Genomic DNA, 10763 nt, shown 5'->3' with positions numbered 1-10763 from the left:
AAAGATATCATGAACATGACTAACGATGAATTTACTACATTAGGCCAATACTACAATGGATGTAGGCACACGATTGGCGATGGTTAATCCCAATACTACAAAGTGTTTGCCAAGTTTCCTGTATTCACCACCTAGATCAGACTGAATGGCTATGATTTTGGTGGAAAAAAGGTGCGCTCAACCAATGCTCTAAATTGAATAAAAGTAGCATAGATGTTTGTTTTTAGTTTCATGGGAAAGAACCAAATATATCTGGCGATAAAATTGGGGATGGTCTCCAAATATTTGTGTAAATTAAAACTAAAACAGACAAATTAGATGTTGTGGCTCTTTCTAGAGGATATTGTGAGGATTTCTCTAGTTGACAGGAAGAACAAATAGAATTACTACTATCACTTGACGACTTTGACACTAAACAATGACGTAGAATTTAATGTAGGGCTCTAGAATGAGGGTGACCAAGACGATTGTGCCAAACTTCTAATGACCCTTTGGATGTGACGAATGCCATGGATTTTTGTATCTAAAGTTTGTATAGTCCTCCTGTGCTCTCTCCTCTAAGTATAACCTGATTGGCAGTGAGGTCCTTCACAACAACAAAAAAGAGGGATGAAACTTAAAGAAAATATTATTGTTAGTGGCAAAACATTTGACAGACAAAGAGAGCTGGTGAGTTTTGGAACATGTAAAACATTTTGTATGTTTCCACTTGTTGCAGGGAACGAAAAGTAGAGGATATAGAAGTGTTTCCAATACTAGAAATATTCAAACATGTACCATTACCGACTTGAAGAGTGTCGTTGCCTGTGTAGGTTTCCACTTGTTGTAGTGAAGAGGAGTCTGGAGCGGCATGTAGTGTACCTTCGGTGTTAGGAAGCCAATTTTTAGAAAATGGAGCGACAGCTAGATGATCTGCATAGGTCAGATTTGCCTGAGGAATGAGAGCACCTGAGTATCTCTAGTAACACTGTAGAGCAGTACGACCAAGATTGTTGCATATTTGACACTTTGGAACATAACCCCAGTCACATCCACGACCTCGACCTCCTTTATTGCCACGTCCACGGCCACAATGTTGAGTAAAATTTTGTTGCTGGGAAGAGGTAGTGGTTGGCCCTCATTGTGTAACAAGTACTGAAGGTTGGGCTGGAGGAGCAGTTAAAAAGACATCATCGGCATAGATTTATGTGCAGTGAGATAATCATTAAGTTGATCAATGGTGACAAGTTCCTTGGTAATCAACGATGAAACTATCACGCGATACTCAGGTCAGAGGCCCTTGAACAGATAAAGATTATGTTCATCTAATCCAATTGGCCGGTCGGCCAACTTCAACAAGTAGTCTAATTAAAACCTTTGCTTTGCCAAGATACTCACTCGTTGTGGAGTCTCGTTGGCACAAAGACTACGGGTAATAACTAAGGAGACTCAAAGAACGTGCCTGAGAGGGGGACCCAAGAAAGCCAGCTTCAATAGCTAACCACATCGCTCGGGACGTAGTATGACCCACAACAACATACATAACCTCATCGGATAGAGACGAGATGGGAATGGACAAAATAGATGCATATTGATGTACCCAATTATGAGTCACAAGATTGACTATTACGGAAAATCCATCCGGAACCTTAATAAAAGAAGATGGACATGGGAATGTGCCATCTACATAACCACTAAGATCTTGCCCGCGAAGCAACGGGATGAGCTGGGTCATCCAGAATAAATAATTAGAGGATGTAAGTTTTATGGATACAAAGTGATGAGCTATCTGTGGGGTATTTATGGACGGTGGAGGGGTGGAGGATATATCGGAGAGGGTACAAGAAGAGGACACTGAGTCACCGGTGGTTAGTGGCAGCACAATGTCATCTGCAGTGGCAGCAGTGGCAGTTGGGTTGGCAGCCATGGATCTTTTAAGTCTGCTGATACTAAATGAGAACAATAAATCTATGAAGAATAATAACTCTGGAAGAATGATAGGTTATTGAATACTTGAATAATACAATATACATGAAGGGACTATTTTAGGGATATAAATAGTACTAGTTAGACGAGAAATGATACAATGAGTATACAAAACAAAAAATTCTAGCATAATTAGGAGATAGAGTCTTAATAAGATCCACAGGTGTGGACACCAATAATTTTGAATAATAAAATCTTAATATAATTGATTTTCAAGCTAAGGCATTACTTGGTTTCAGCCTGTTGGGTGGTAGAAATAAATATTTTTTTTCCCCGACAACTTCTTAAAGGTGGCCAACAAATTCCAAGAATTAATGCAATTAATAAAATAAAATATGTCTACGAATATAAAAATTCAAACAAAAAGTCTAATCACATAAAAATCATACAAAAATCAATATAATGATAAGGTAGGCCATGGCCATGTTGGTAAGTTCTAGAAAACCAAGGCTATAATTTATATATTTATGTGTAGATTTTAAAGCGCATATTCAAGTACCAAATGTGTGTTTTTGCGTAAATCAAAATATTTATACGTAGAGTGACTGGGGAAGAATTTTAGGAGAACTAGGATTCGATTCTCACAAGTCAAAATTCTCTCTAGGCCAATTTTCGTGCCTCCCGGAGCGAACGCGAGTGGATTCGGACTATTAAACGGACGGAGAAAGACCCGATGAATTTACCAAAAAAAATATTTATATGCAGATGAAGAGCTCTATAATGTATATGCTTTCCTAATTAAGGGTTGGAGTTTATTTTAGGCTTATTGGTGAAAAAACTCAAACATTTGTATTTTATTATGATTACTAGTTTTTCACACGCATTGCGCGAATGAGATAATGTACAATCTTATATACCATTTATTTTTGTTGTCAAGATCGATGTTGATTTTGTCTTTAATCCAAACAGGTTGATGGTAGAAAATGGATGAATTATAAATTTTTATTAGTTCTAATATATTTAAAGAATGCACAATAAGTATTGAACATACAAGATTAATGAATGCTAGCTGCAATAGTAGTTATTTTTCAAATTTCTTCTTTTTCTGAATTTGAAAGATTGATTCCAACAATATTGTAGTCTCAGCATATTTTCAATACATCAAGTGTGTCACAATATTCTATTTCCCTACATTGACATTTTTAATAATGTGTTTTATTGTGTTATTTGAATGTTTTCTTTGTAAACAAATCATCCCTAAGTAGTTAATATGATTGATTTCAAATTGTTTTTTTAATTGTTTTCCATATTATTAACATAATAATTGGTAAATAAATATATAAAATTATTTTTTAGTATAACTTTGATATTTAATTACAAGATAGTGTAAAAAGAAAAACAATGAACAATGTAGTGAATATAATTAATTAATAAATTTGAAGGTAGGGAATTTTTGCATTGTAGAAAATATAGACAATATAACTAATGAAATTATATCTCTTCTGAAATTTTTTTGATAATGAATATTTGTTTTTGAATAAAGGCATTGTAGACATTGAATTATAAATTAAATAAATGCATATGCATTATATTATTTTTGTTGTTGTAACTACTAATTTACTTTTATTTTGTTTTGAAAAAACTACTAATTTATTATTTAATTTAATAAGAGTAATAGAGTCTGGTACTTACTTTTGAATAATATACTCTAACATATTCATAGCATATGTTTAATAATTATGCCAAATTTGATTGGGATGAGGTTCGATCCTAAGACCTTACTTATAGAAATTAATGGGTAAGTTAAAAGTTAACGGAAAAGAGAATATTCAACGAAAAATTTAACGGATAATCAAGGATAAATTAGGAAATCTCAAGTGAAAATATAAATCTAAACAATCTGAGTCATCCATTTGATTAAATAATTTGACCGCCATTTTTTCTATCCATTTTAGGTCTAACTCTCTTTGGCTCTTATTAGTATAGTAGATATTAAAACGTTTAAAACTTCACAATTTAATACCAAACTTTTACATTTTGTAGTAATTTAACCCAATTATATTACTAACCCACTATTAAGATGACGACAAGTTATACCATGGAACAAGGTCTACTTTGCATTGTAGACCTTGATCCAAAAATAACCTTCAGATTCTGTATCTGTAGTTGATTATGTACTTGTAGCTATTATATATTATGTATCAGCAATTATCAAGTTATTTGTTTACATGTACAGAAACCGTTAATTGTAGGTAAAGAATGTGTTAACTGAAAGTATAGAATTTTTGTATTAGGGTTCACAATGCAATATGAACTATGGTCCATGGTATAACAATTGTAAGATGACTTGACCCAAATTTATTAAGTTGAGCTATTATTTATAAATTAAGCATCCACAACATCTTATGATTTGGCATTGTTATCATAATTTTTCTAATTTACATATAATTGCAAAGAGTTAATTCCATTTTTGGTCTTAGATTTATAGGTGACAATCCACTTTTAGTCATTTTTATTAGAACATCCACTTTTGGTCCTAATATTATTGTGGCATGACCAATTTTGGTCCTTTATCAACAAATCAGTTTAAATATTGTTAAATATAATGACATTTCGGTCTTCAATTATGAATGTTTTCAAAAAAGTAAACATAAAAAATATAGCGATTCAACATATTTTGTATTAAAAAAATGAAATGTCTTTGTATTTAACGATATTTCAACGATTTTGTTGCTGGAGGACTAAAATTGGTCATGCCACAATAATACTAGGACCAAATGAGGATGTTCTAATAAAAAATAACTAAAAGTATATTGTCACCTATAAATCTAGGACCAAAAATGGAATTAGCTCTAAATTTTATTATTTAGCATCGCAAGATAAACATCTCCATATAAGGAAATAGGAAAAAAAATAAAAAATAGCACAATGTTAGTTTCCAATTCTACATAAATTAGAAATTTTACAATAATAATACTGAACCATATGATGATATGGATGCTTAGTTTCTAAATAATAGTCCAACTCAACAAATTTGTATCTAAGTCATCATACAATAGTTATGACATGGACCCAGGTCCACCTTGCAAAGTAGACTCATTACAATTTACATATTGAATAATATTCACAATTTACATACTTAATGTTCACAATTTAAATTGTGAACATTCATTATGCAAATTGTTAACATTTAGTTGTGAATATTCAGTATATAAATTGTAAACATTCAGTATGTAATTGTGTATTTTGAACACAGGTCCACAGAATAATTTGTCGTCGTCATATTGGTTGGCTAGGTAGTTAATTGGTGTAAAATTGCTACAAAATGTATAGGTTTCATAATAAATTACAAAATTTTAAAGGTTTAATTTAGATATAATCATGACAAAGAGTGAATGTTTTTTTTTAAAGCAATAAGCCTTTATTTTACAAGCGAAAAACAACTGGGGCAAAATATTAATTCTCACAATATTTAATCACAATGTGATTTTTTAGCCATATCTCATCCATAGTGTGGCTACATTTAATTGAAAGATCTAGTTTATCTCAGCTAAAAAATTAATTAACCTTATAGTAGGACTATACATTAACATGATTTCTTAATTGTACAAGTCGAGTATTCTCTAATAGAAAGGCCATAAGAATATTTTCAAATACATATACATCACCAACTATTATGTAATATGATTACACCCCTATTACCATTCTAAATGGACATGGTGTTAATTCTTTGGACTAAAAAGAATTAAAATGGTATAAAACATATATTATCTTATAAAGAATGATATATAAGTGTTTCAAATATATATATATATATATATATATATATATATATATATATATATATATATATATATATATATATATATACACATCAAGATTTAGAAGTATTTATAAAAAATAAAAATAAAAAATACAAACAACTTTTTTCGTCACGTAAGTACACAAAGATTCATAAATTTAGAACCCATGCAAATCAGCAAATCCCGGCACCCTACCTGGCTCAAATAATCAAGAAACCATTATCATATCTATCACGGGATTCATGTCTCGATTATTTAACTGAAAACTTACCAATCTGATATGATTTTTTCTCCCAAAACTAATAAAACCAGCTGGCCAACTATTTGTATTTGGATAAGGGCAAATTATGTTATGGACCCGAGTACACCTTGCAATGTGGACCCGAGTTTATGATCATAATTTTATAACTTTATGTTCACAATTCACGTAATGTGAACTCGAGTATTTTAACGGCGAAGGACTGGCCGGAGTCGACGTGGCGCGCATACTGGACTTTTCCAAAGTTTCCTTCACCTAGAGTCCTCCCCAGTCGCATTCCTTTATTCGGCGCTGCTTTAGCCGACACTCCACCGTTCGCCGCCGGGTGCCTCTCTAAACCTTTAGCATCACCGCCTTGCACTAGCTTCATTGAACCAAGTTGTTGTTGTTTAGGAAGGACTGGAGATGACGATTTCCCAAAAGATGATTGAGATCTCTGGATCATATCAGTATTAACTTCCTCACCATTACCACCCATTTTTACTCCAAAATTAGAACATGAAATTGGTGGTAATTTATGCGTAGGTAAAATCGGATGGAGGAAATTGGGGTAAAATTGAGTGGTGTTCAAGGTTTTAACACTAGTTAGTGAGAAATCTGACCGAAGGGTTACATTGGCTACAATTGAAACAGTTGAGGACCCAATTTTGTAAAATTGACAATGAGAGACTACATTGCAGATCGGGCAACAATTGAGGATCAAAAGTGCGATTTTTCCTAATTTTAATTTTGATTACTTAGTTTTACGTTTAAAATTAATAAGAGTTAATTCCTCCAGAGGTCCCTTGGCTTTTGGTTACAAGTTCAAATTTAGTTCCAAACTATCGTTTTTGTCATTTAACATCCCATAATATTATCTTTTGGACATTTTTAATCCGTTTCATGATTGTTCCTATTTTTAGTAACAAACACTAATGAACGTTTAACAAACGAACACGAATTGGATTTTCAAAAACCTTAACAAACGATCGATCACGAACATTCACACTCCAACATTGAAAATAATTTGAAAGTCAAGGGCCCTAAATTGTCCAAATTAAAAGTCGGGGACTAATTTTGAAAAATCAACATAGTCGGATGACCATTGCTGGAATTAACTCTTCAGTGTGTGTATTTATTAATTTATATCTATGAATATATCGATGTTTAATATTAAAAAAATAAATATATAAATATATACACATGTATATTTGATTATATAAATATGTATTTATTTTATATACATTGTTGTTAGTTGTTGTTGTTGTTGTTGTTATTATTATTATTATTATTATTATATAAAGATTAGTTATCAAGGGCAAAGTTAGAATAATTCAAGGTAATTTAAGATTACCTAAAAAAAACGAGAGTAATCACATTACCTTGAAACATTACCACCACATCAGCTTTGAGGTAATATAACATTACCAGGTAATCTCATAACCTGAACCAAACAACGCAAATTATATCGTGGACCGTAGTCCACAATGCATTGTGGACCGCGGTCCACGATATAAGAACTGACCAAACAAGGTAATATAACATTACCAGACTCAAATTACCAAGGTAATGTAAGATTACCTGAACCAAACGCCCCCTAAAGTATATTTTAATTCTATTATAGTTTTATTTAACATTATACGTTATCGCATGAACTCTATTTTTTAGTTTCATTTTTCACACACTAATTTAATTTTAACAATACTAAAGTATCATTTTAACTATAATACGATTTCATTTAACAATCGTATTGAACCATGGTCCACGTAGTGTTGTGTGGACCATGTTCCAATATATAACAATTGCTTCCAATACATTGCAACTTTATGTTCTTCATTTTCTCGAAGTACATCTTTACAAATCCATGGCTATGTGATGGGTTTATCTTTGGTCCGTCCCTTAGTTGGCCCATGAGGCCCAACAAAAGTTTATGATAGAGTCGAGCCCAAAAGTCCCGCACAGGGCAGTCAACACAAAATAAAGTCACAGTAAAATATAATGCATGAGAGGGAAATGAAGAAGACAAAGGGAAGGATTTTTCTAGAGTGTCTAAAGATCCACGCAGCAATTGGGTCAGGTCATAGGGTGGGCATTTCGGTTTGGATTATTTGAACTGAATCGAATCAAGTTGAAACCAAACTGAATGATTCGATTTTGATTTATTATTAAGACAAAAGGGTCAAATAGGTACATGAACTTTACTAAAAAAATCAATTAAGTCCTTAAAATTTCAAAAGTTGCAATTAAACCTATAAATATGTTATTTTGATACATTGAAGCCTAGAAATCTATTGGTAACCTATAAATACAGGTTACCGAGGGTTCTGACGAACCTTTCACCATTTTTCGGTAACAACCATCGGCCGGCGATCACGTTTGGAGGAGGCGACCAATTTGGTCGCCTTCTACAGCGAAGGAGAAAGCATACCAGTTGGTCGCCTTCTCCAATTGCCGAAGAAGGCGACCAACTTGGTTTCCTCCTCCAAACGCAACCAACTTGGTCGCCTCCTCCAAACGCGACCATTTGGTCGCCGGCGATTGTTGCCGAAAAAAGGTGGAAGGGTCACCAGAACCCTAGTTAACTCGTAAATATAGGTCACCAATCGGTTTATAGGCTTCAATGCTTCAAAATAACATGTTTATGAGCGTAATTGCAACTTTTGAAAGTTTAAGAGTCTAATTGACTTTTTGAGTAAAGTTCATGGGCCTATTTGACTATTTTTCCTATTATTAAAAATCAATTAGTTCTATATTCAATAACACAATTAATACATTAGTTGCACTTATGTGCACAATGCACTCTATGAAACTGTTATTTGCACTTTTAACACAAGTTAATTACACTTCAATGTTTGAATTATTTAAAAAATGCCACAACATTTTTTTTAAAGCATTTCTGATCTGTTAGATCTATTGAAATGGACAACTGTAATGGGTTCCTATTTCTTGACCAAATTATATAAACAGAACAAATGAGAACGAGCACCCAAGAGAGAAATATAGATCTAACGAATCAGAAACACTATATATATATATATATATATATATATATATATATATATATATATATATATATATATATCTGTGTGTGTGTGTATTGGATCATATGAGAACAAGTCTTTAGGAGAAAACTAAGAATCAATCTCAGCCTTACATATAGAAAAATTGGATGGACTTAATGTGATTTAAAAAAAAAACGCGTTGATATTTTCATAATTATCACTAACTTTACTATGCAAACTTAAACACTAAAATCTGCAATTTTTTGAAATTTTCAAGTTTGCACATTTAGTACTAACATTTTGCACATTTAGTATTAAATGGTTGTATTTGCAAAAATGTGAAAGTACATTGCACTTAAGGTTTCGATTTTAGAGTTTATGACCTCATTTTTTTGTTTTATTTGGTTTATTGGTTCACTTTTTACTACTTAGCATCTAGCATTTACAGTTTATGTTTAAAAATTTTCTTTTTCATTGATTTTATAAAATTTACCAAGTTTACATATTTAGTTGTTAAAGATTGTATATTTAATTAAGTGTCCAAGTTTGCATAGTGAAGTGAATGATAATAACAAAAATGTCACTGCGTTTTTTTTTTTTTTTAAATCTGATCATAACCATCGAATTTTTACAGATATAAGGTTAAAATTTGTTCTTAATTAGTAAAAACATGTGACCTCCCATTGAGGAGAGTCACAGATGTACCATTGAGCTACAAGCTACTTGTCAAATTTTACTAATATTATTTGAATTAAAAATTAAATTATTGATAATTAGACTTAGGTAGAATTCAATTCACCCTCCACCACAAAATAAATGAATTATTTAGCGACACAAATTTAATGGTGGCTTTATCAAACCGCCAATCGCCACTAATAAAAAGAACGGTTTGTAATTCACATCTGAAATTAAATTTTCACATTTTTCAAAAAAAAAAATTACTTAGCTAAGAACTCTCTCCCAAATTGTTGTAGGCTCTCTCAAATTTCTGCTTCCTCTACATCCCCTTCCTCCACCTTCCTCGTCTTCTTCCCTCCTCTGTGTACCCTTTTTTTGAAGATCAACTATCACATGAGCTTGTACTTTATAACGTACATAGACAAATGAAGACAATCAAATATCGTAACTTAGCGCTCCTACTACAAAAACACTACAATTATTTCTTGCGATTATAAAAAAATATCTCAAAATCACTCGTGACATCAGATGAGACTACACTTATGGAACCGTCACGAAACCCTAAACCCTAAATCTTAAACGCTAAATCACCTATAAATGTCATATTTGTTGTAGTGATCATTAAATCACATTTATAGTCAACACTAGTTGCCTCAAGCAAACATTCATTTCATGGGAATAAGTTTATCGTCTATTGTCGCAATAAAAGAGATGGCTTTATATTATTATAATTCCCACCCCTCTAAGAATCTTTTGGACTAAATAAAACAAAACAACAACGTTTGTTTCAAGAAATAGCTTCCAATTTGTCCAACCATTCCATTGGATTTCTTTATTTTTAAATTCTTTGTTTTTTAATGGGTTTGGTTGAAAAGATAATTCCCGACGAAGTTTCTATATCTTCTTTTTAGGTCTCACCTTGAGAACATGGATCTTGCTCAGCCAAAAGGTGACATTGATACTGCAAAATGCATATATTAAAATATTTGCGTAGCTTTCTAGGGACAACTTGTAAATTTTGCATTTGCATTTCCATTTCCCATGCAAGAATTCTATTAAAAAAACTATTAACATAAAATTTTAAACCTACGGAGTACAAAAGAAAAATCTATTGTGTAGTGTAAAGAAATATCATAA

The sequence above is a fragment of the Ipomoea triloba genome, chromosome 4 (assembly GCF_003576645.1).
Source record: "Ipomoea triloba cultivar NCNSP0323 chromosome 4, ASM357664v1".
Classification (NCBI taxonomy): domain Eukaryota; kingdom Viridiplantae; phylum Streptophyta; class Magnoliopsida; order Solanales; family Convolvulaceae; genus Ipomoea; species Ipomoea triloba.
The sequence above is the reverse complement of the archived record's forward strand: the minus strand, read 5'-3'. Positions refer to the sequence as shown.